At 48.5% G+C, this 27698-nt stretch overlaps 1 protein-coding gene across 2 annotated transcripts in view; it reads left to right on the forward strand.

The window, feature by feature from the left end:
* Positions 1 to 724: 724 nt before the first annotated feature.
* Positions 725 to 27698, forward strand: part of STK33 (serine/threonine kinase 33) — a 69277-nt gene continuing 42303 nt past the window's right edge. The window contains exon 1 of one of the 2 annotated variants that reach the window (XM_072131997.1): positions 725 to 881. The gene's annotated coding sequence lies outside the window, so the exon portion shown is untranslated. The remainder of the gene's footprint in view (positions 882 to 27698) is intronic. The other variant, XM_072131998.1, reaches the window with a different exon arrangement.

The following is a 27698-nucleotide window of genomic DNA, read 5'->3' on the forward strand; positions in this document are numbered from 1 at the left end:
TGTGTTATATAGAGTACGGTGTGTTATATACAGTGTGAGGTGTAATATACAGTACTATGAGGTGTTATACAGAGGCCTCCGTGTTATATACAGTGTGAGGTGTAATATACAGTACTATGAGGTGTTATACAGAGGCCGCCGTGTTATATACAGTGTGAGGTGTAATATACAGTACTATGAGGTGTTATACAGAGGCCGCCGTGTTATATACAGTGTGAGGTGTAATATACAGTACTATGAGGTGTTATACAGAGGCCTCCGTGTTATATACAGTGTGAGGTGTAATATACAGTACTATGAGGTGTTATACAGAGGCCGCCGTGTTATATACAGTGTGAGGTGTAATATACAGTACTATGAGGTGTTATACAGAGGCCGCCGCGTTATATACAGTGTGAGGTGTAATACACAGTACTATGAGGTGTTATACAGAGGCCGCCGTGTTATATACAGTGTGAGGTGTAATATACAGTACTATGAGGTGTTATACAGAGGCCGCCGTGTTATATACAGTGTGAGGTGTAATACACAGTACTATGAGGTGTTATACAGAGGCCGCCGCGTTACATAACCTGACATCATAGAAGGTGACTGTGGATGAGACACAGGAGGCGGAGCCGTCCCCGCACAATCCTGTCAGACCACAGGCCGCGCCCCTCCGCTCCTGATTGGTGAGACCCTTAGTACACTCTTAGACTATTGGAGCTAACAGACAGTAACCCCGCCCCTGTTCCGCCATTGGAGGAAGTTTGTACTCTCCTGTTGCCCGTACTCGCACTTCTCTCTCGGCTGATGGCTGGAAAGTTTTAGCAGGAGTTGGGGCTCGGCGACAGAGAGCGGCTGTCCAGCCTCCACCCCACTCCTACCCGGGAGTGCAGACGGTAAGCGGGGGCTGCACTGGCGGGAGGGGAGGGCGGCGGGAGCACAGGCCGCGCAGCTGCAGAGTTGTCTGGTTGTCATAGTAACCAAGGAGGCACCAGCCAGAAGAGACCATCTAATGTGCTGACAGCAAGCAGAGCTCCTGACACTGGGAGGACATCTAATGTGCTGACAGCAAGCAGAGCTCCTGACACTGGGAGGACATCTAATGTACTGACAGCAAGCAGAGCTCCTGACACTGGGAGACCATCTAATGTGCTGACAGCAAGCAGAGCTCCTGACACTGGGAGACCATCTAATGTGCTGACAGCAAGCAGAGCTCCTGACACTGGGAGACCATCTAATGTGCTGACAGCAAGCAGAGCTCCTGACACTGGGAGACCATCTAATGTGCTGGCAGCAAGCAGAGCTCCTGACACTGGGAGACCATCTAATGTGCTGGCAGCAAGCAGAGCTCCTGACACTGGGAGACCATCTAATGTGCTGACAGCAAGCAGAGCTCCTGACACTGGGAGGACATCTAATGTACTGACAGCAAGCAGAGCTCCTGACACTGGGAGACCATCTAATGTACTGACAGCAAGCAGAGCTCCTGACACTGGGAGACCATCTAATGTACTGACAGCAAGCAGAGCTCCTGACACTGGGAGACCATCTAATGTGCTGACAGCAAGCAGAGCTCCTGACACTGGGAGGACATCTAATGTACTGACAGCAAGCAGAGCTCCTGACACTGGGAGACCATCTAATGTACTGACAGCAAGCAGAGCTCCTGACACTGGGAGACCATCTGATGTGCTGACAGCAAGCAGAGCTCCTGACACTGGGAGACCATCTGATGTGCTGACAGCAAGCAGAGCTCCTGACACTGGGAGACCATCTGATGTGCTGACAGCAAGCAGAGCTCCTGACACTGGGAGACCATCTAATGTGCTGACAGCAAGCAGAGCTCCTGTCACTGGGAGACCATCTAATGTACTGACAGCAAGCAGAGCTCCTGACACTGGGAGACCATCTGATGTGCTGACAGCAAGCAGAGCTCCTGACACTGGGAGACCATCTAATGTACTGACAGCAAGCAAAGCTCCTGACACTGGGAGACCATCTGATGTGCTGACAGCAAGCAGAGCTCCTGACACTGGGAGACCATCTAATGTACTAACAGCAAGCTGAGCTCCTGACACTGGGAGACCATCTGATGTACTGACAGCAAGCAGAGCTCCTGACACTGGGAGACCATCTGATGTACTGACAGTAAGCAGAGCTCCTGACACTGGGAGACCATCTGATGTACTGACAGTAAGCAGAGCTCCTGACACTGGGAGACCATCTGATGTGCTGACAGCAAGCAGAGCTCCTGACACTGGGAGACCATCTAATGTACTGACAGCAAGCAGAGCTCCTGACACTGGGAGACCATCTGATGTACTGGCAGTAAGCAGAGCTCCTGACACTGGGAGACCATCTGATGTGCTGACAGCAACTAGAGCTCCTGACACTGGGAGACCATCTAATGTACTGACAGCAAGCAGAGCTCCTGACACTGGGAGACCATCTAATGTGCTGACAGCAAGCAGAGCTCCTGACACTGGGAGACCATCTAATGTGCTGACAGCAAGCAGAGCTCCTGACACTGGGAGACCATCTAATGTGCTGACAGCAAGCAGAGCTCCTGACACTGGGAGACCATCTAATGTGCTGACAGCAAGCAGAGCTCCTGACACTGGGAGACCATCTAATGTGCTGGCAGCAAGCAGAGCTCCTGACACTGGGAGACCATCTACTGTACTGACAGCAAGCAGAGCTCCTGTCACTGGGAGACCATCTAATGTACTGACAGCAAGCAGAGCTCCTGACACTGGGAGACCATCTGATGTGCTGACAGCAAGCAGAGCTCCTGACACTGGGAGACCATCTAATGTACTGACAGCAAGCAAAGCTCCTGACACTGGGAGACCATCTGATGTGCTGACAGCAAGCAGAGCTCCTGACACTGGGAGACCATCTAATGTACTAACAGCAAGCTGAGCTCCTGACACTGGGAGACCATCTGATGTACTGACAGCAAGCAGAGCTCCTGACACTGGGAGACCATCTGATGTACTGACAGTAAGCAGAGCTCCTGACACTGGGAGACCATCTGATGTACTGACAGTAAGCAGAGCTCCTGACACTGGGAGACCATCTGATGTGCTGACAGCAAGCAGAGCTCCTGACACTGGGAGACCATCTAATGTACTGACAGCAAGCAGAGCTCCTGACACTAGGAGACCATCTGATGTGCTGACAGCAACTAGAGCTCCTGACACTGGGAGACCATCTAATGTACTGACAGCAAGCAGAGCTCCTGACACTGGGAGACCATCTGATGTGCTGACAGCAAGCAGAGCTCCTGACACTGGGAGACCATCTAATGTACTGACAGCAAGCAGAGCTCCTGACACTGGGAGACCATCAGATGTGCTGGAGCGGAGGGCACTGACTGGCACTGGGAGACCATCTAATGTACTGACAGCAAGCAGAGCTCCTGACACTGGGAGACCATCTGATGTGCTGACAGCAAGCAGAGCTCCTGACACTGGGAGACCATCTAATGTACTGACAGCAAGCAGAGCTCCTGACACTAGGAGACCATCTGATGTGCTGACAGCAACTAGAGCTCCTGACACTGGGAGACCATCTAATGTACTGACAGCAAGCAGAGCTCCTGACACTGGGAGACCATCTGATGTGCTGACAGCAAGCAGAGCTCCTGACACTGGGAGAACATCTAATGTACTGACAGCAAGCAGAGCTCCTGACACTGGGAGACCATCTGATGTGCTGACAGCAAGCAGAGCTCCTGACACTGGGAGACCATCTAATGTACTGACAGCAAGCAGAGCTCCTGACACTGGGAGACCATCTGATGTGCTGACAGCAAGCAGAGCTCCTGACACTGGGAGACCATCTAATGTACTGACAGCAAGCAGAGCTCCTGACACTGGTAGACCATCTGATGTGCTGGAGGGGGGCCTGAGGGCCCTGGATATATCAGAGGGGGCGGAGCTGTAGGGATGGGGTCAGATATAGGACTGTTTGGGTTACACAGAGGTGACGCTCGTGTCCCCCGGCCCCCCAGGTACAGGCTGTTCTCTCTGGCTGTTTTATTTGGCTGTAAGTCAGGATATCGCTCCGCTAATTACTGTTTGGCGAGAATCATCTGTCTGGCGTTCGCCATCCGTCCGTGAAGTTCTGAGGAATGTTAATTGCTGTGCCGGGTTCTGTACACAGAGATCCAGTTACTATCGTCTGATGATGAGCAAACACAACACCCGGGCTCCCTGCATCCAGGTAGACGGGTCCCACACAGCGCCAGGGGATCACTGAGGCTACACCCCGGGCTCACCACACACAACAGCTAGAATAGTGAGTGCAGCTCTGGGGTATAATACAGGATGTAACTCAGGATCAGTACAGGATAAGTAATGTCATGTATGTACACAGTGACTGCACCAGCAGCAGAATAGTGAGTGCAGCTCTGGGGTATAATACAGGATGTAACTCAGGATCAGTACAGGATAAGTAATGTCATGTATGTACACAGTGACTGCACCAGCAGCAGAATAGTGAGTGCAGCTCTGGAGTATAATACAGGATGTAACTCAGGATCAGTACAGGATAAGTAATGTCATGTATGTACACAGTGACTGCACCAGCAGCAGAATAGTGAGTGCAGCTCTGGGGTATAATACAGGATGTAACTCAGGATCAGTACAGGATAAGTAATGTCATGTATGTACACAGTGACTGCACCAGCAGCAGAATAGTGAGTGCAGCTCTGGGGTATAATACAGGATGTAACTCAGGATCAGTACAGGATAAGTAATGTCATGTATGTACACAGTGACTGCACCAGCAGCAGAATAGTGAGTGCAGCTCTGGGGTATAATACAGGATGTAACTCAGGATCAGTACAGGATAAGTAATGTCATGTATGTACACAGTGACTGCACCAGCAGCAGAATAGTGAGTGCAGCTCTGGGGTATAATACAGGATGTAACTCAGGATCAGTACAGGATAAGTAATGTCATGTATGTACACAGTGACTGCTCCAGCAGCAGAATAGTGAGTGCAGCTCTGGGGTATAATACAGGATGTAACTCAGGATCAGTACAGGATAAGTAATGTCATGTATGTACACAGTGACTGCACCAGCAGCAGAATAGTGAGTGCAGCTCTGGAGTATAATACAGGATGTAACTCAGGATCAGTACAGGATAAGTAATGTCATGTATGTACACAGTGACTGCACCAGCAGCAGAATAGTGAGTGCAGCTCTGGGGTATAATACAGGATGTAACTCAGGATCAGTACAGGATAAGTAATGTCATGTATGTACACAGTGACTGCACCAGCAGCAGAATAGTGAGTGCAGCTCTGGAGTATAATACAGGATGTAACTCAGGATCAGTACAGGATAAGTAATGTCATGTATGTACAGTGACTGCTCCAGCAGCAGAATAGTGAGTGCAGCTCTGGAGTATAATACAGGATGTAACTCAGGATCAGTACAGGATAAGTAATGTCATGTATGTACACAGTGACTGCACCAGCAGCAGAATAGTGAGTGCAGCTCTGGGGTATAATACAGGATGTAACTCAGGATCAGTACAGGATAAGTAATGTCATGTATGTACACAGTGACTGCACTAGCAGCAGAATAGTGAGTGCAGCTCTGGGGTATAATACAGGATGTAACTCAGGATCAGTACAGGATAAGTAATGTCATGTATGTACACAGTGACTGCACCAGCAGCAGAATAGTGAGTGCAGCTCTGGAGTATAATACAGGATGTAACTCAGGATCAGTACAGGATAAGTAATGTCATGTATGTACACAGTGACTGCACCAGCAGCAGAATAGTGAGTGCAGCTCTGGGGTATAATACAGGATGTAACTCAGGATCAGTACAGGATAAGTAATGTCATGTATGTACACAGTGACTGCACCAGCAGCAGAATAGTGAGTGCAGCTCTGGAGTATAATACAGGATGTAACTCAGGATCAGTACAGGATAAGTAATGTCATGTATGTACAGTGACTGCTCCAGCAGCAGAATAGTGAGTGCAGCTCTGGAGTATAATACAGGATGTAACTCAGGATCAGTACAGGATAAGTAATGTCATGTATGTACACAGTGACTGCACCAGCAGCAGAATAGTGAGTGCAGCTCTGGGGTATAATACAGGATGTAACTCAGGATCAGTACAGGATAAGTAATGTCATGTATGTACACAGTGACTGCACTAGCAGCAGAATAGTGAGTGCAGCTCTGGGGTATAATACAGGATGTAACTCAGGATCAGTACAGGATAAGTAATGTCATGTATGTACACAGTGACTGCACCAGCAGCAGAATAGTGAGTGCAGCTCTGGAGTATAATACAGGATGTAACTCAGGATCAGTACAGGATAAGTAATGTCATGTATGTACACAGTGACTGCACCAGCAGCAGAATAGTGAGTGCAGCTCTGGAGTATAATACAGGATGTAACTCAGGATCAGTACAGGATAAGTAATGTCATGTATGTACACAGTGACTGCACCAGCAGCAGAATAGTGAGTGCAGCTCTGGGGTATAATACAGGATGTAACTCAGGATCAGTACAGGATAAGTAATGTCATGTATGTACACAGTGACTGCACCAGCAGCAGAATAGTGAGTGCAGCTCTGGAGTATAATACAGGATGTAACTCAGGATCAGTACAGGATAAGTAATGTCATGTATGTACACAGTGACTGCACCAGCAGCAGAATAGTGAGTGCAGCTCTGGGGTATAATACAGGATGTAACTCAGGATCAGTACAGGATAAGTAATGTCATGTATGTACACAGTGACTGCACCAGCAGCAGAATAGTGAGTGCAGCTCTGGAGTATAATACAGGATGTAACTCAGGATCAGTACAGGATAAGTAATGTCATGTATGTACACAGTGACTGCACCAGCAGCAGAATAGTGAGTGCAGCTCTGGGGTATAATACAGGATGTAACTCAGGATCAGTACAGGATAAGTAATGTCATGTATGTACACAGTGACTGCACCAGCAGCAGAATAGTGAGTGCAGCTCTGGGGTATAATACAGGATGTAACTCAGGATCAGTACAGGATAAGTAATGTCATGTATGTACACAGTGACTGCACCAGCAGCAGAATAGTGAGTGCAGCTCTGGGGTATAATACAGGATAAGTAATGTCATATATGTACACAGTGACTGCACCAGCAGCAGAATAGTGAGTGCAGCTCTGGGGTATAATACAGGATGTAACTCAGGATCAGTACAGGATAAGTATTGTCATGTATGTACACAGTGACTGCACCAGCAGCAGAATAGTGAGTGCAGCTCTGGGGTATAATACAGGATGTAACTCAGGATCAGTACAGGATAAGTAATGTCATGTATGTACACAGTGACTGCACCAGCAGCAGAATAGTGAGTGCAGCTCTGGAGTATAATACAGGATGTAACTCAGGATCAGTACAGGATAAGTAATGTCATGTATGTACACAGTGACTGCACCAGCAGCAGAATAGTGAGTGCAGCTCTGGGGTATAATACAGGATGTAACTCAGGATCAGTACAGGATAAGTAATGTCATGTATGAACACAGTGACTGCACCAGCAGCAGATAGTGAGTGCAGCTCTGGAGTATAATACAGGATGTAACTCAGGATCAGTACAGGATAAGTAATGTCATGTATGTACACAGTGACTGCACCAGCAGCAGAATAGTGAGTGCAGCTCTGGAGTATAATACAGGATGTAACTCAGGATCAGTACAGGATAAGTAATGTCATGTATGTACACAGTGACTGCACCAGCAGCAGAATAGTGAGTGCAGCTCTGGAGTATAATACAGGATGTAACTCAGGATCAGTACAGGATAAGTAATGTCATGTATGTACACAGTGACTGCACCAGCAGCAGAATAGTGAGTGCAGCTCTGGGGTATAATACAGGATGTAACTCAGGATCAGTACAGGATAAGTAATGTCATGTATGTACACAGTGACTGCACCAGCAGCAGAATAGTGAGTGCAGCTCTGGGGGTATAATACAGGATGTAACTCAGGATCAGTACAGGATAAGTAATGTCATGTATGTACACAGTGACTGCACCAGCAGCAGAATAGTGAGTGCAGCTCTGGGGTATAATACAGGATGTAACTCAGGATCAGTACAGGATAAGTAATGTCATGTATGTACACAGTGACTGCACCAGCAGCAGAATAGTGAGTGCAGCTCTGGAGTATAATACAGGATGTAACTCAGGATCAGTACAGGATAAGTAATGTCATGTATGTACACAGTGACTGCACCAGCAGCAGAATAGTGAGTGCAGCTCTGGGGTATAATACAGGATGTAACTCAGGATCAGTACAGGATAAGTAATGTCATGTATGTACACAGTGACTGCACCAGCAGCAGAATAGTGAGTGCAGCTCTGGGGTATAATACAGGATGTAACTCAGGATCAGTACAGGATAAGTAATGTCATGTATGTACACAGTGACTGCACCAGCAGCAGAATAGTGAGTGCAGCTCTGGGGTATAATACAGGATGTAACTCAGGATCAGTACAGGATAAGTAATGTCATGTATGTACACAGTGACTGCACCAGCAGCAGAATAGTGAGTGCAGCTCTGGGGTATAATACAGGATGTAACTCAGGATCAGTACAGGATAAGTAATGTCATGTATGTACACAGTGACTGCACCAGCAGCAGAATAGTGAGTGCAGCTCTGGGGTATAATACAGGATGTAACTCAGGATCAGTACAGGATAAGTAATGTCATGTATGTACACAGTGACTGCACCAGCAGCAGAATAGTGAGTGCAGCTCTGGGGTATAATACAGGATGTAACTCAGGATCAGTACAGGATAAGTAATGTCATGTATGTACACAGTGACTGCACCAGCAGCAGAATAGTGAGTGCAGCTCTGGAGTATAATACAGGATGTAACTCAGGATCAGTACAGGATAAGTAATGTCATGTATGTACACAGTGACTGCACCAGCAGCAGAATAGTGAGTGCAGCTCTGGAGTATAATACAGGATGTAACTCAGGATCAGTACAGGATAAGTAATGTCATGTATGTACAGTGACTGCACCAGCAGCAGAATAGTGAGTGCAGCCCTGGAGTATAATACAGGATGTAACTCAGGATCAGTACAGGATAAGTAATGTCATGTATGTACACAGTGACTGCACCAGCAGCAGAATAGTGAGTGCAGCCCTGGAGTATAATACAGGATGTAACTCAGGATCAGTACAGGATAAGTAATGTCATGTATGTACACAGTGACTGCACCAGCAGCAGAATAGTGAGTGCAGCTCTGGGGTATAATACAGGATGTAACTCAGGATCAGTACAGGATAAGTAATGTCATGTATGTACACAGTGACTGCACTAGCAGCAGAATAGTGAGTGCAGCTCTGGGGTATAATACAGGATGTAACTCAGGATCAGTACAGGATAAGTAATGTCATGTATGTACACAGTGACTGCACCAGCAGCAGAATAGTGAGTGCAGCTCTGGAGTATAATACAGGATGTAACTCAGGATCAGTACAGGATAAGTAATGTCATGTATGTACACAGTGACTGCACCAGCAGCAGAATAGTGAGTGCAGCTCTGGGGTATAATACAGGATGTAACTCAGGATCAGTACAGGATAAGTAATGTCATGTATGTACACAGTGACTGCACCAGCAGCAGAATAGTGAGTGCAGCTCTGGGGTATAATACAGGATGTAACTCAGGATCAGTACAGGATAAGTAATGTCATGTATGTACACAGTGACTGCACCAGCAGCAGAATAGTGAGTGCAGCTCTGGGGTATAATACAGGATGTAACTCAGGATCAGTACAGGATAAGTAATGTCATGTATGTACACAGTGACTGCACCAGCAGCAGAATAGTGAGTGCAGCTCTGGAGTATAATACAGGATGTAACTCAGGATCAGTACAGGATAAGTAATGTCATGTATGTACACAGTGACTGCACCAGCAGCAGAATAGTGAGTGCAGCTCTGGAGTATAATACAGGATGTAACTCAGGATCAGTACAGGATAAGTAATGTCATGTATGTACACAGTGACTGCACCAGCAGCAGAATAGTGAGTGCAGCTCTGGAGTATAATACAGGATGTAACTCAGGATCAGTACAGGATAAGTAATGTCATGTATGTACACAGTGACTGCACCAGCAGCAGAATAGTGAGTGCAGCTCTGGGGTATAATACAGGATGTAACTCAGGATCAGTACAGGATAAGTAATGTCATGTATGTACACAGTGACTGCACCAGCAGCAGAATAGTGAGTGCAGCTCTAGAGTATAATACAGGATGTAACTCAGGATCAGTACAGGATAAGTAATGTCATGTATGTACACAGTGACTGCACCAGCAGCAGAATAGTGAGTGCAGCTCTGGGGTATAATACAGGATGTAACTCAGGATCAGTACAGGATAAGTAATGTCATGTATGTACACAGTGACTGCACCAGCAGCAGAATAGTGAGTGCAGCTCTGGGGTATAATACAGGATGTAACTCAGGATCAGTACAGGATAAGTAATGTCATGTATGTACACAGTGACTGCACCAGCAGCAGAATAGTGAGTGCAGCTCTGGGGTATAATACAGGATGTAACTCAGGATCAGTACAGGATAAGTAATGTCATGTATGTACACAGTGACTGCACCAGCAGCAGAATAGTGAGTGCAGCTCTGGAGTATAATACAGGATGTAACTCAGGATCAGTACAGGATAAGTAATGTCATGTATGTACACAGTGACTGCACCAGCAGCAGAATAGTGAGTGCAGCTCTGGAGTATAATACAGGATGTAACTCAGGATCAGTACAGGATAAGTAATGTCATGTATGTACACAGTGACTGCACCAGCAGCAGAATAGTGAGTGCAGCTCTGGGGTATAATACAGGATGTAACTCAGGATCAGTACAGGATAAGTAATGTCATGTATGTACACAGTGACTGCACCAGCAGCAGAATAGTGAGTGCAGCTCTGGAGTATAATACAGGATGTAACTCAGGATCAGTACAGGATAAGTAATGTCATGTATGTACACAGTGACTGCACCAGCAGCAGAATAGTGAGTGCAGCTCTGGGGTATAATACAGGATGTAACTCAGGATCAGTACAGGATAAGTAATGTCATGTATGTACACAGTGACTGCACCAGCAGCAGAATAGTGAGTGCAGCTCTGGAGTATAATACAGGATGTAACTCAGGATCAGTACAGGATAAGTAATGTCATGTATGTACACAGTGACTGCACCAGCAGCAGAATAGTGAGTGCAGCTCTGGAGTATAATACAGGATGTAACTCAGGATCAGTACAGGATAAGTAATGTCATGTATGTACAGTGACTGCACCAGCAGCAGAATAGTGAGTGCAGCTCTGGGGTATAATACAGGATGTAACTCAGGATCAGTACAGGATAAGTAATGTCATGTATGTACACAGTGACTGCACCAGCAGCAGAATAGTGAGTGCAGCTCTGGGGTATAATACAGGATGTAACTCAGGATCAGTACAGGATAACCCTGGTATGTGGTTACACGGGGAGTGCGCCCCCTAGCTGTCTGTATAGCAGTGTACACCGGATGCATTATCTCTGCCTCTAGACGTTTGCCCTAACCCGTTCCTTGATGAGTGTCAGCTCCTTGGCTCAGTCCCAGCTCTTTGTGATATTTGTAGCTTCTTGTATCTTTGTTACTTGTTGCTGAGGACAATGTGTATTGTGTTAGGTCGCCCCGAGGCATCTGCAGGCTGGATAATGACGGGGTGTATATATATATAGGGGGGTAATTACTGGGTGCACACAATGCCAGGAACTCCAGGGACCTTCCTACCGGGGTGATTGTATATAATGTCCCCACCACAGGCCTCTATGTGTATATAATGTCCCACCACAGGCCTCTATGTGTATAATGTCCCCACCACAGACCTCTATGTGTATATAATGTCCCCACCACAGGCCTCTATGTGTATATAATGTCCCCACCACAGGCCTCTATGTGTATATAATGTCCCACCACAGGCCTCTATGTGTATATAATGTCCCCACCACAGACCTCTATGTGTATATAATGTCCCCACCACAGGCCTCTATGTGTATATAATGTCCCCACCACAGGCCTCTATGTGTATATAATGTCCCACCACAGACCTCTATGTGTATATAATGTCCCACCACAGGCCTCTATGTGTATATAATGTCCCCACCACAGACCTCTATGTGTATAATGTCCCACCACAGGCCTCTGTGTGTATATAATGTCCCACCACAGGCCTCTATGTGTATATAATGTCCCCACCACAGGCCTCTATGTGTATATAATGTCCCCACCACAGGCCTCTATGTGTATATAATGTCCCCACCACAGACCTCTATGTGTATATAATGTCCCCACCACAGACCTCTATGTGTATATAATGTCCCACCACAGACCTCTATGTGTATATAATGTCCCCACCACAGGCCTCTATGTGTATATAATGTCCCACCACAGGCCTCTATGTGTATATAATGTCCCACCACAGACCTCTATGTGTATATAATGTCCCCACCACAGACCTCTATGTGTATATAATGTCCCCACCACAGGCCTCTATGTGTATATAATGTCCCCACCACAGGCCTCTATGTGTATATAATGTCCCCACCACAGACCTCTATGTGTATATAATGTCCCCACCACAGGCCTCTATGTGTATATAATGTCCCCACCACAGGCCTCTATGTGTATATAATGTCCCACCACAGACCTCTATGTGTATATAATGTCCCCACCACAGGCCTCTATGTGTATATAATGTCCCCACCACAGGCCTCTATGTGTATATAATGTCCCCACCACAGACCTCTATGTGTATATAATGTCCCCACCACAGGCCTCTATGTGTATATAATGTCCCCACCACAGGCCTCTATGTGTATATAATGTCCCCCACCACAGACCTCTATGTGTATATAATGTCCCCACCACAGGCCTCTATGTGTATATAATGTCCCCACCACAGGCCTCTATGTGTATATAATGTCCCCACCACAGACCTCTATGTGTATATAATGTCCCCACCACAGGCCTCTATGTGTATATAATGTCCCCACCACAGGCCTCTATGTGTATATAATGTCCCACCACAGACCTCTATGTGTATATAATGTCCCCACCACAGGCCTCTATGTGTATATAATGTCCCCACCACAGACCTCTATGTGTATATAATGTCCACCACAGGCCTCTATGTGTATATAATGTCCCCACCACAGGCCTCTATGTGTATATAATGTCCCCACCACAGACCTCTATGTGTATATAATGTCCCCACCACAGGCCTCTATGTGTATATAATGTCCCACCACAGGCCTCTATGTGTATATAATGTCCCACCACAGGCCTCTATGTGTATATAATGTCCCCACCACAGGCCTCTATGTGTATATAATGTCCCCACCACAGGCCTCTATGTGTATATAATGTCCCCACCACAGGCCTCTATGTGTATATAATGTCCCCACCACAGGCCTCTATGTGTATATAATGTCCCCACCACAGGCCTCTATGTGTATATAATGTCCCACCACAGACCTCTATGTGTATATAATGTCCCCACCACAGGCCTCTATGTGTATATAATGTCCCCACCACAGACCTCTATGTGTATATAATGTCCCCACCACAGGCCTCTATGTGTATATAATGTCCCCACCACAGGCCTCTATGTGTATATAATGTCCCACCACAGACCTCTATGTGTATATAATGTCCCACCACAGGCCTCTATGTGTATATAATGTCCCCACCACAGGCCTCTATGTGTATATAATGTCCCCACCACAGGCCTCTATGTGTATATAATGTCCCCACCACAGGCCTCTATGTGTATATAATGTCCCACCACAGACCTCTATGTGTATATAATGTCCCCACCACAGGCCTCTATGTGTATATAATGTCCCCACCACAGGCCTCTATGTGTATATAATGTCCCCACCACAGGCCTCTATGTGTATATAATGTCCCCACCACAGGCCTCTATGTGTATATAATGTCCCACCACAGACCTCTATGTGTATATAATGTCCCCACCACAGGCCTCTATGTGTATATAATGTCCCCACCACAGGCCTCTATGTGTATATAATGTCCCCACCACAGGCCTCTATGTGTATATAATGTCCCACCACAGACCTCTATGTGTATATAATGTCCCCACCACAGGCCTCTATGTGTATATAATGTCCCCACCACAGACCTCTATGTGTATATAATGTCCACCACAGGCCTCTATGTGTATATAATGTCCCCACCACAGGCCTCTATGTGTATATAATGTCCCACCACAGGCCTCTATGTGTATATAATGTCCTCACCACAGGCCTCTATGTGTATATAATGTCCCACCACAGGCCTCTATGTGTATATAATGTCCCACCACAGGCCTCTATGTGTATATAATGTCCCACCACAGGCCTCTATGTGTATATAATGTCCCCACCACAGGCCTCTATGTGTATATAATGTCCCACCACAGGCCTCTATGTGTATATAATGTCCCACCACAGGCCTCTATGTGTATATAATGTCCTCACCACAGGCCTCTATGTGTATATAATGTCCCACCACAGGCCTCTATGTGTATATAATGTCCCACCACAGGCCTCTATGTGTATATAATGTCCCCACCACAGGCCTCTATGTGTATATAATGTCCCACCACAGGCCTCTATGTGTATATAATGTCCCACCACAGGCCTCTATGTGTATATAATGTCCCCACCACAGACCTCTATGTGTATAATGTCCCCACCACAGACCTCTATGTGTATATAATGTCCCACCACAGACCTCTATGTGTATATAATGTCCCACCACAGGCCTCTATGTGTATATAATGTCCCCACCACAGACCTCTATGTGTATATAATGTCCCACCACAGACCTCTATGTGTATATAATGTCCCACCACAGGCCTCTATGTGTATATAATGTCCTCTATGTGTATATAATGTCCCACCACAGGTCTCTATGTGTATATAATGTCCCACCACAGACCTCTATGTGTATATAATGTCCCACCACAGACCTCTATGTGTATATAATGTCCCCACCACAGGCCTCTATGTGTATATAATGTCCCCACCACAGACCTCTATGTGTATATAATGTCCCCACCACAGGCCTCTATGTGTATATAATGTCCCCACCACAGACCTCTATGTGTATATAATGTCCCCACCACAGACCTCTATGTGTATATAATGTCCCACCACAGGCCTCTATGTGTATATAATGTCCCACCACAGGCCTCTATGTGTATATAATGTCCCACCACAGGCCTCTATGTGTATATAATGTCCCCACCACAGGCCTCTATGTGTATATAATGTCCCCACCACAGGCCTCTATGTGTATATAATGTCCTACCACAGGCCTCTATGTGTATATAATGTCCCCACCACAGGCCTCTATGTATATATAATGTCCCCACCACAGGCCTCTATGTGTATATAATGTCCCCACCACAGGCCTCTATGTGTATATAATGTCCCCACCACAGGCCTCTATGTGTATATAATGTCCCCACCACAGACCTCTATGTGTATATAATGTCCCCACCACAGACCTCTATGTGTATATAATGTCCCCACCACAGACCTCTATGTGTATATAATGTCCCCACCACAGACCTCTATGTGTATATAATGTCCCACCACAGGCCTCTATGTGTATATAATGTCCCCACCACAGGCCTCTGTGTGTATATAATGTCCCCACCACAGACCTCTATGTGTATATAATGTCCCCACCACAGACCTCTATGTGTATAATGTCCCCACCACAGGCCTCTATGTGTATATAATGTCCCCACCACAGGCCTCTATGTGTATATAATGTCCCCCACCACAGACCTCTATGTGTATATAATGTCCCCACCACAGGCCTCTATGTGTATATAATGTCCCCACCACAGGCCTCTATGTGTATATAATGTCCCCACCACAGACCTCTATGTGTATATAATGTCCCCACCACAGACCTCTATGTGTATATAATGTCCCACCACAGACCTCTATGTGTATATAATGTCCCCACCACAGACCTCTATGTGTATATAATGTCCCCACCACAGGCCTCTATGTGTATATAATGTCCACCACAGGCCTCTATGTGTATATAATGTCCCCACCACAGGCCTCTATGTGTATATAATGTCCCCACCACAGGCCTCTATGTGTATATAATGTCCCACCACAGACCTCTATGTGTATATAATGTCCCACCACAGGCCTCTATGTGTATATAATGTCCCCACCACAGACCTCTATGTGTATAATGTCCCACCACAGGCCTCTGTGTGTATATAATGTCCCCACCACAGACCTCTATGTGTATATAATGTCCCACCACAGGCCTCTATGTGTATATAATGTCCCCACCACAGACCTCTATGTGTATATAATGTCCACCACAGGCCTCTATGTGTATATAATGTCCCCACCACAGACCTCTATGTGTATATAATGTCCCACCACAGGCCTCTATGTGTATATAATGTCCCCACCACAGACCTCTATGTGTATATAATGTCCCACCACAGGCCTCTATGTGTATATAATGTCCCCACCACAGACCTCTATGTGTATATAATGTCCACCACAGGCCTCTATGTGTATATAATGTCCCCACCACAGACCTCTATGTGTATATAATGTCACACCACAGGCCTCTATGTGTATATAATGTCCACCACAGGCCTCTATGTGTATATAATGTCCCCACCACAGGCCTCTATGTGTATATAATGTCCCCACCACAGGCCTCTATGTGTATATAATGTCCCCACCACAGACCTCTATGTGTATATAATGTCCACCACAGGCCTCTATGTGTATATAATGTCCCCACCACAGGCCTCTATGTGTATATAATGTCCCCACCACAGACCTCTATGTGTATATAATGTCCCACCACAGACCTCTATGTGTATATAATGTCCCCACCACAGACCTCTATGTGTATATAATGTCCCCACCACAGGCCTCTATGTGTATATAATGTCCCACCACAGGCCTCTATGTGTATATAATGTCCCCACCACAGACCTCTATGTGTATATAATGTCCCCCACCACAGGCCTCTATGTGTATATAATGTCCCACCACAGGCCTCTATGTGTATATAATGTCCCCACCACAGGCCTCTATGTGTATATAATGTCCCCACCACAGGTCTCTATGTGTATATAATGTCTCCACCACAGACCTCTATGTGTATATAATGTCCCCACCACAGGCCTCTATGTGTATATAATGTCCCACCACAGACCTCTATGTGTATATAATGTCCCACCACAGACCTCTATGTGTATATAATGTCCCCACCACAGACCTCTATGTGTATATAATGTCCCACCACAGGCCTCTATGTGTATATAATGTCCCACCACAGGCCTCTATGTGTATATAATGTCCCCACCACAGGCCTCTATGTGTATATAATGTCCCCACCACAGACCTCTATGTGTATATAATGTCCACCACAGGCCTCTATGTGTATATAATGTCCCCACCACAGGCCTCTATGTGTATATAATGTCCCACCACAGACCTCTATGTGTATATAATGTCCCCACCACAGACCTCTATGTGTATATAATGTCCCCACCACAGGCCTCTATGTGTATATAATGTCCACCACAGGCCTCTATGTGTATATAATGTCCCCACCACAGACCTCTATGTGTATATAATGTCCCCACCACAGACCTCTATGTGTATATAATGTCCCACCACAGACCTCTATGTGTATATAATGTCCCCACCACAGACCTCTATGTGTATATAATGTCCCCACCACAGGCCTCTATGTGTATATAATGTCCCACCACAGGCCTCTATGTGTATATAATGTCCCCACCACAGACCTCTATGTGTATATAATGTCCCCCACCACAGGCCTCTATGTGTATATAATGTCCCCACCACAGACCTCTATGTGTATATAATGTCCACCACAGGCCTCTATGTGTATATAATGTCCCCACCACAGGCCTCTATGTGTATATAATGTCCCCACCACAGACCTCTATGTGTATAATGTCCCCACCACAGACCTCTATGTGTATATAATGTCCCACCACAGACCTCTATGTGTATATAATGTCCCACCACAGGCCTCTATGTGTATATAATGTCCCACCACAGGCCTCTATGTGTATATAATGTCCCACCACAGGCCTCTATGTGTATATAATGTCCCCACCACAGACCTCTATGTGTATAATGTCCCCACCACAGACCTCTATGTGTATATAATGTCCCACCACAGACCTCTATGTGTATATAATGTCCCACCACAGGCCTCTATGTGTATATAATGTCCCACCACAGGCCTCTATGTGTATATAATGTCCCACCACAGGCCTCTATGTGTATATAATGTCCCCACCACAGGCCTCTATGTGTATATAATGTCCCCACCACAGGCCTCTATGTGTATATAATGTCCCACCACAGACCTCTATGTGTATATAATGTCTCCACCACAGGCCTCTATGTGTATATAATGTCTCCACCACAGGCCTCTATGTGTATATAATGTCCCCACCACAGACCTCTATGTGTATATAATGTCCCCACCACAGGCCTCTATGTGTATATAATGTCCCACCACAGACCTCTATGTGTATATAATGTCCCACCACAGGCCTCTATGTGTATATAATGTCCCACCACAGGCCTCTATGTGTATATAATGTCCCACCACAGACCTCTATGTGTATATAATGTCCCACCACAGACCTCTATGTGTATATAATGTCCCCACCACAGACCTCTTTGTGTATATAATGTCCCACCACAGGCCTCTATGTGTATATAATGTCCCCACCACAGGCCTCTATGTGTATATAATGTCCCCACCACAGGCCTCTATGTGTATATAATGTCCCCACCACAGACCTCTATGTGTATATAATGTCCCCACCACAGGCCTCTATGTGTATATAATGTCCCACCACAGACCTCTATGTGTATATAATGTCCCACCACAGACCTCTATGTGTATATAATGTCCCCACCACAGACCTCTTTGTGTATATAATGTCCCACCACAGGCCTCTATGTGTATATAATGTCCCCACCACAGGCCTCTATGTGTATATAATGTCCCCACCACAGGCCTCTATGTGTATATAATGTCCCACCACAGGCCTCTATGTGTATATAATGTCCCCACCACAGGCCTCTATGTGTATATAATGTCCCACCACAGGCCTCTATGTGTATATAATGTCCCCACCACAGACCTCTATGTGTATATAATGTCCCCACCACAGACCTCTATGTGTATAATGTCCCACCACAGGCCTCTGTGTGTATATAATGTCCCACCACAGGCCTCTATGTGTATATAATGTCCCCACCACAGGCCTCTATGTGTATATAATGTCCCCACCACAGGCCTCTATGTGTATATAATGTCCCCACCACAGACCTCTATGTGTATATAATGTCCCACCACAGGCCTCTATGTGTATATAATGTCCCACCACAGGCCTCTATGTGTATATAATGTCCCCACCACAGGCCTCTATGTGTATATAATGTCCCCACCACAGACCTCTTTGTGTATATAATGTCCCACCACAGACCTCTGTGTGTATATAATGTCCCCACCACAGGCCTCTATGTGTATATAATGTCCCCACCACAGGCCTCTATGTGTATATAATGTCCCACCACAGACCTCTATGTGTATATAATGTCCCACCACAGACCTCTATGTGTATATAATGTCCCCACCACAGACCTCTATGTGTATATAATGTCCCACCACAGACCTCTATGTGTATATAATGTCTCCACCACAGGCCTCTATGTGTATATAATGTCCCACCACAGACCTCTATGTGTATATAATGTCTCCACCACAGGCCTCTATGTGTATATAATGTCCCACCACAGACCTCTATGTGTATATAATGTCTCCACCACAGGCCTCTATGTGTATATAATGTCCCCACCACAGGCCTCTATGTGTATATAATGTCCCACCACAGGCCTCTATGTGTATATAATGTCCCCACCACAGGCCTCTATGTGTATATAATGTCCCACCACAGACCTCTATGTGTATATAATGTCCCCACCACAGGCCTCTATGTGTATATAATGTCCCACCACAGACCTCTATGTGTATATAATGTCCCACCACAGGCCTCTATGTGTATATAATGTCCCACCACAGGCCTCTATGTGTATATAATGTCCCACCACAGACCTCTATGTGTATATAATGTCCCACCACAGACCTCTATGTGTATATAATGTCCCCACCACAGACCTCTTTGTGTATATAATGTCCCCACCACAGGCCTCTATGTGTATATAATGTCCCCACCACAGACCTCTATGTGTATATAATGTCCCCACCACAGACCTCTATGTGTATATAATGTCCCACCACAGGCCTCTATGTGTATATAATGTCCCCACCACAGACCTCTGTGTGTATATAATGTCCCACCACAGGCCTCTATGTGTATATAATGTCCCACCACAGACCTCTATGTATATTCTGCTTCTCTATTACTTGTTGTTTCGCTCTTTATTCTGATATGTATAAAGTTTCTCTCGCCCCGGCAGTGTCCTGGGGTGTGTAGTTTGGGGGCCCCCTGATCTCTTGTGATTGCACCTGTAGGATCACGTGGAGTTGCACGCTCCTCGTATGCGCTCCCCATGTGCGCTCCCCATGTGCGCTCCCCCGTGTGCGCTCCCCCGTGTGCGCTCCCCCGTGTGCGCTCCCCCGTGTACGCTCCCCATGTGCGCTCCCCTGTGTACGCTCCCCATGTGCGCTCCCCCGTGTACGCTCCCCATGTGCGGTCTCCTCTCTTGGGGACCCCTGGAGTGTCCCCCCCCTCGGGGTCGGCGTCCTTGGATATGATACATTCCTGCTTCCCGCATGACTGGGCCCTGTGCAGTGGGTGATACTTCAGCTGCTGCGGCTCATTGCCCGTCACTCCCCGGAGCTGACACGCTTTGTCCTCCACCGTCCACCATCCTCGCGTAGCAACCGGAACACAGGATTTTTTTCTGGAGTGTTTTTCTGGTTGCTTTGTTTGTTACCCCCTGCTCCGGGGCACTGCGCGCCTCCTGCCTCATTGTTGTACTGAGTGTGCGCCTCATCCCGTAACTTATTCTTCTGTTAACCCCTTAACTACTCAGACACTTGTGGACTGACAGCTATTTCTCTGTTGTCATGCTCTATGATGCCAGGTGGGGGCTTGTTTTTAGCTGGATGAGTGCTACTTTGTATTGATCACATTCTAATGTACAGACAACTTTTACCGTGACACCGTGGACATCACACGTACACGGCGTATACAGCGCAGCACTCCTATACATGCTGTACATTGGGGAATCCATAAAGGGGCAGCGTAGGACTGGAATGATGGTTTTAGGGCCGGGTCTCTTGCAATCTCCCCTCCATTGCTCTTCAGCGCAGATCTAGACTTACACAGACTGAGCAGGAGCAGCAGGTCTTTGGGAAGGGATCCCTTTAAGAGGTCCTGGTATCCGCGGTATGTGTCCCTGGAAGCTGCAGATACCGGCAGCCGCTTCTGCAAATATTGAGCAGGACACGACGCGCCCCGTGTTTTGTCTGATCCTCTCGCTGACGTCAGGAGCCGAGATACCTGAGTAATAGGGTAACGGCCCAATGTGAAGATGATAGCAACGCAAATACGGAGAGCACAGGAGGGCTGCCGCTATACACAGAGCGGGGAGGGGGGGATAGGACGCTGCACGGGCAGCTACTGGGGTGAGGTCCTGGCAGGCTGCTACATATACTGCTATACCCATATACTGCTCCCGCTATCCTCTGCTGTCATCTACCGGCCATCACCAGGAAGCTGTATCGTCTATTAGACTTTATGGTAATCTGAAATAGACCCCCGGTCTAATCACAGGAACCTCACATTTTGTTTCATCCCGGCTTTTTCCTGATATATATATTTCAATTACATAGGGCGCCGCCTGTGGCCGCCGGCTCTGCCGGGCTCCTCAAACTAGAGATTGTAATGTACTTGTTTTGTTACTTAGTTGTGCAGCGGGGCCTCCCACTTAGTGATGGTAAGTATGTCTCGTCTTACTGAGCTGGATCATTAGGCTCCGCTTATTAAGAAGAGTCTGCTCTTCTGACCCCTGAACGGCTTCCTATTAAATCTATAATAGGGAGCCTCAGGCCAGTCAGTGCCCCCCCCCAACAATCCACTTTTAGAAGGTGGTTTGTACTCTGATGTGATGCTCCAGATTCTCAACCAGCTGAAAGGAAGGTCAGTTTTATAACTTCGCTAATCAGCCAAACTGTTTGCAGCTGTGCTAGCATACAGGTACAAAGGTTTACAAGGGTTCTCTAAACATCCATTCTCCTTGTTACACAAACCCAACGTACCATACACCACTGGAGTGGGTATTGTTGGGGTCTATATACACCCATGTAGAGATTTCATATTGCCTGCCCTGCCGGGGGCCCCCTGCCGCCGCCTGCCCTGCCGGGGGCCCCCTGCTTTCGCCTGCCCTGCCGGGTCCTGACACACAGTTATTATGATCATTTACCTGTTATGTCTCGCCCTGCTGTTCTTCTGATTTTAATGTCCACCTTATCTGTCATTCCCACTGGTCGCACATGCTCTGTAGCTCTATCCTTCTACCCGGATGCTTTTACACCATTGGGGAGGGGGCAGTGATCTCTTATTACTGCTGGGACATGGTACCAGCGTCTCCTGAGGTAGGTGCTGGATGTTCTGTCCTTGGCTCGTGGCCCAGTGTGGGGGAGGTTCTTCTGGCGCTGTTCTGTATCTGGCATGGTGACCTCCGTGTGCCTCTTGTAATATACTAATACTAGGATCGTCAGACATGAGCTGCCCTGATCTGTGGTCGTGTATTCAGGATTATGGGGACAATGTCGGGCGGTGCGGATGGTGTTTGCCTTCGGTGCTGGGCGCCTGCAGGAGACAACTGTTATTTGTAAATATATTTGTGCAGCTCTCACGCCCATTGTGTGCACAGACCAAAGCAGAAATAGAGTCTGGACGTAACATCATCCCCTACCTGATGATCCGCAACATGGAGGAATCAGTCCAGGAGCAAGCGCCCATGCTGACACCTGACCACTGCTGGCTATGATAGAAAGGTGTCAGGACACACAGGACATGGCAGCTCGCTGTGTATGGGGGGTGTAGTCACAGAGGGGTCAGAGCGCCCATGCTGACACCTGACCACTGCTGGCTATGATAGAAAGGTGTCAGGACACACAGGACATGGCAGCTCGCTGTGTATGGGGGGTGTAGTCACAGAGGGGTCAGAGCGCCCATGCTGACACCTGACCACTGCTGGCTATGATAGAAAGGTGTCAGGACACACAGGACATGGCAGCTCGCTGTGTATGGGGGGTGTAGTCACAGAGAGGTCAGAGCGCCCATGCTGACCTCCGACCACTGCTGGCTATGATAGAAAGGTGTCAGGACACACAGGACATGGCAGCTCGCTGTGTATGGGGGGTGTAGTCACAGAGGGGTCAGAGCGCCCATGCTGACCACTGCTGGCTATGATAGAAAGGTGTCAGGACACACAGGACATGGCAGCTCGCTGTGTATGGGGGGTGTAGTCACAGAGAGGTCAGAGCGCTCATGCTGACCCCTGACCACTGCTGGCTATGATAGAAAGGTGTCAGGACACACAGGACATGGCAGCTCGCTGTGTATGGGGGTGTAGTCACAGAGGGGTCAGAGTGCCCATGCTGACCCCTGACCACTGCTGGCTATGATAGAAAGGTGTCAGGACACACAGAACATGGCAGCTCGCTGTGTATGGGGGGTGTAGTCACAGAGGGGTCAGAGCGCCCATGCTGACCCCTGACCACTGCTGGCTATGATAGAAAGGTGTCAGGACACACAGGACATGGCAGCTCGCTGTGTATGAGGGGTGTAGTCACAGAGGGGTCAGAGCGCCCATGCTGACCCCTGATCACTGCTGGCTATGATAGAAAGGTGTCAGGACACACAGGACATGGCAGCTCGCTGTGTATGGGGGATGTAGTCACAGAGGGGTCAGAGCGCCCATGCTGACCCCTGACCACTGCTGGCTATGATAGAAAGGTGTCAGGACACACAACATGGCAGCTCGCTGTGTATGGGGGGTGTAGTCACAGAGGGGTCAGAGCGCTCATGCTGACCCCTGACCACTGCTGGCTATGATAGAAAGGTGTCAGGACACAGGACATGGCAGCTCGCTGTGTATGGGGGAAGTAGTCACAGAGAGGTCAGAGCGCCCATGCTGACCCCTGACCACTGCTGGCTATGATAGAAAGGTGTCAGGACACACAGGACATGGCAGCTCGCTGTGTATGGGAGTGTAGACACAGAGGGGTCAGAGCGCCCATGCTGACCTCTGACCACTGCTGGCTATGATAGAAAGGTGTCAGGACACACAGGACATGGCAGCTCGCTGTGTATGGGAGGTGTAGTCACAGAGGGGTCAGAGCGCCCATGCTGACCCCTGACCACTGCTGGCTATGATAGAAAGGTGTCAGGACACACAGGACATGGCAGCTCGCTGTGTATGAGGGGTGTAGTCACAGAGGGGTCAGAGCGCCCATGCCGACCCCTGACCACTGCTGGCTATGATAGAAAGGTGTCAGGACACACAGGACATGGCAGCTCGCTGTGTATGGGGGGTGTAGTCACAGAGGGGTCAGAGCGCCCATGCTGACCCCTGACCACTGCTGGCTATGATAGAAAGGTGTCAGGACACACAGGACATGGCAGCTCGCTGTGTATGGGAGGTGTAGTCACAGAGGGGTCAGAGCACCCATGCTGACCCCTGACCACTGCTGGCTATGATAGAAAGGTGTCAGGACACACAGGACATGGCAGCTCGCTGTGTATGGGGGGTGTAGTCACAGAGGGGTCAGAGCCGCCATGCTGACCCCTGATCACTGCTGGCTATGATAGAAAGGTGTCAGGACACACAGGACATGGCAGCTCGCTGTGTATGGGGGATGTAGTCACAGAGGGGTCAGAGCGCCCATGCTGACCCCTGACCACTGCTGGCTATGATAGAAAGGTGTCAGGACACACAACATGGCAGCTCGCTGTGTATGGGGGGTGTAGTCACAGAGGGGTCAGAGCGCTCATGCTGACCCCTGACCACTGCTGGCTATGATAGAAAGGTGTCAGGACACAGGACATGGCAGCTCGCTGTGTATGGGGGAAGTAGTCACAGAGAGGTCAGAGCGCCCATGCTGACCCCTGACCACTGCTGGCTATTATAGAAAGGTGTCAGGACACAGGACATGGCAGCTCGCTGTGTATGGGGGGTGTAGTCACAGAGAGGTCAGAGCGCCCATGCTGACCCCTGACCACTGCTGGCTATGATAGAAAGGTGTCAGGACACACAGGACATGGCAGCTCGCTGTGTATGGGAGGTGTAGTCACAGAGGGGTCAGAGCGCCCATGCTGACCCCTGACCACTGCTGGCTATGATAGAAAGGTGTCAGGACACACAGGACATGGCAGCTCGCTGTGTATGGAGGGTGTAGTCACAGAGGGGTCAGAGCGCCCATGCTGACCCCTGACCACTGCTGGCTATGATAGAAAGGTGTCAGGACACACAGGACATGGCAGGTCGCTGTGTATGGGGGGTGTAGTCACAGAGGGGTCAGAGCGCCCATGCTGACCCCTGACCACTGCTGGCTATGATAGAAAGGTGTCAGGACACAGGACATGGCAGCTCGCTGTGTATGGGGGGTGTAGTCACAGAGGGGTCAGGGCGTCCATGCTGACCCCTGACCACTGCTGGCTATGATAGAAAGGTGTCAGGACACAGGACATGGCAGCTCGCTGTGTATGGGGGGTGTAGTCACAGAGGGGTCAGAGCACCCATGCTGACCCCTGACCACTGCTGGCTATGATAGAAAGGTGTCAGGACACACAGTACATGGCAGCTCGCTGTGTATGGGGGGTGTAGTCACAGAGGGGTCCGAGCGCCCATGCTGACCCCTGACCACTGCTGGCTATGATAGAAAGGTGTCAGGACACACAGGACATGGCAGCTCGCTGTGTATGGGGGGTGTAGTCACAGAGGGGTCAGAGCGCCCATGCTGACCCCTGACCACTGCTGGCTATGATAGAAAGGTGTCAGGACACACAGGACATGGCAGCTCGCTGTGTATGGGGGGTGTAGTCACATAGGAGTCAGAGCGCCCATGCTGACCCCTGACCACTGCTGGCTATGATAGAAAGGTGTCAGGACACACAGGACATGGCAGCTCGCTGTGTATGGGGGGTGTAGTCACAGAGGGGTCAGAGCATCCATGCTGATCCCTGACCACTGCTGGCTATGATAGAAAGGTGTCAGGACACACAGGACATGGCAGCTCGCTGTGTATGGGGGGTGTAGTCACAGAGGGGTCAGAGCGCCCATGCTGACCCCTGACCACTGCTGGCTATGATAGAAAGGTGTCAGGACACACAGGACATGGCAGCTCGCTGTGTATGGGGGGTGTAGTCACAGAGGGGTCAGAGCGCCCATGCTGACCCCTGACCACTGCTGGCTATGATAAAAAGGTGTCAGGACACACAGGACATGGCAGCTCGCTGTGTATGGAGGGTGTAGTCACAGAGAGGTCAGAGCGCCCATGCCGACCCCTGACCACTGCTGGCTATGATAGAAAGGTGTCAGGACACACAGGACATGGCAGCTCGCTGTGTATGGGGGATGTAGTCACAGAGGGGTCAGAGCGCCCATGCTGACCCCTGACCACTGCTGGCTATGATAGAAAGGTGTCAGGACACACAGGACATGGCAGCTCGCTGTGTATGGGGGATGTAGTCACAGAGGGGTCAGAGCGCCCATGCTGACCCCTGACCACTGCTGGCTATGATAGAAAGGTGTCAGGACACACAGGTCATGGCAGCTCGCTGTGTATGGGGGCTGTAGTCACAGAGAGGTCAGAGCACCCATGCTGACCCCTGACCACTGCTGGCTATGATAGAAAGGTGTCAGGACACACAGGACATGGCAGCTCGCTGTGTATGGGGGCTGTGGTCACAGAGAGGTCAGAGCACCCATGCTGACCCCTGACCACTGCTGGCTATGATAGAAAGGTGTCAGGACACACAGGGCATGGCAGCTCCCTGTGTATGGGGGATGTGGTCACAGAGAGGTCAGAGCACCCATGCTGACCCCTGACCACTGCTGGCTATGATAGAAAGGTGTCAGGACACACAGGACATGGCAGCTCGCTGTGTATGGGGGGTGTAGTCACAGAGAGGTCAGAGCGCCCATGCTGACCCCTGACCACTGCTGGCTATGATAGAAAGGTGTCAGGACACACAGGACATGGCAGCTTGCTGTGTATGGGGGGTGTAGTCACAGAGGGGTCAGAGCGCCCATGCTGACCCCTGACCACTGCTGGCTATGATAGAAAGGTGTCAGGACACACAGGACATGGCAGCTCGCTGTGTATGGGGAGTATAGTCACAGAGGGGTCAGAGCGCCCATGCTGACCCCTGACCACTGCTGGCTATGATAGAAAGGTGTCAGGACACACAGGACATGGCAGCTCGCTGTGTATGGAGGGTGTAGTCACAGAGGGGTCAGAGCACCCATGCTGACCCCTGACCACTGCTGGCTATGATAGAAAGGTGTAAGGAC

The sequence above is a fragment of the Engystomops pustulosus genome, unplaced genomic scaffold (genome assembly GCF_040894005.1).
Source record: "Engystomops pustulosus unplaced genomic scaffold, aEngPut4.maternal MAT_SCAFFOLD_196, whole genome shotgun sequence".
Lineage (NCBI taxonomy): Eukaryota > Metazoa > Chordata > Amphibia > Anura > Leptodactylidae > Engystomops > Engystomops pustulosus.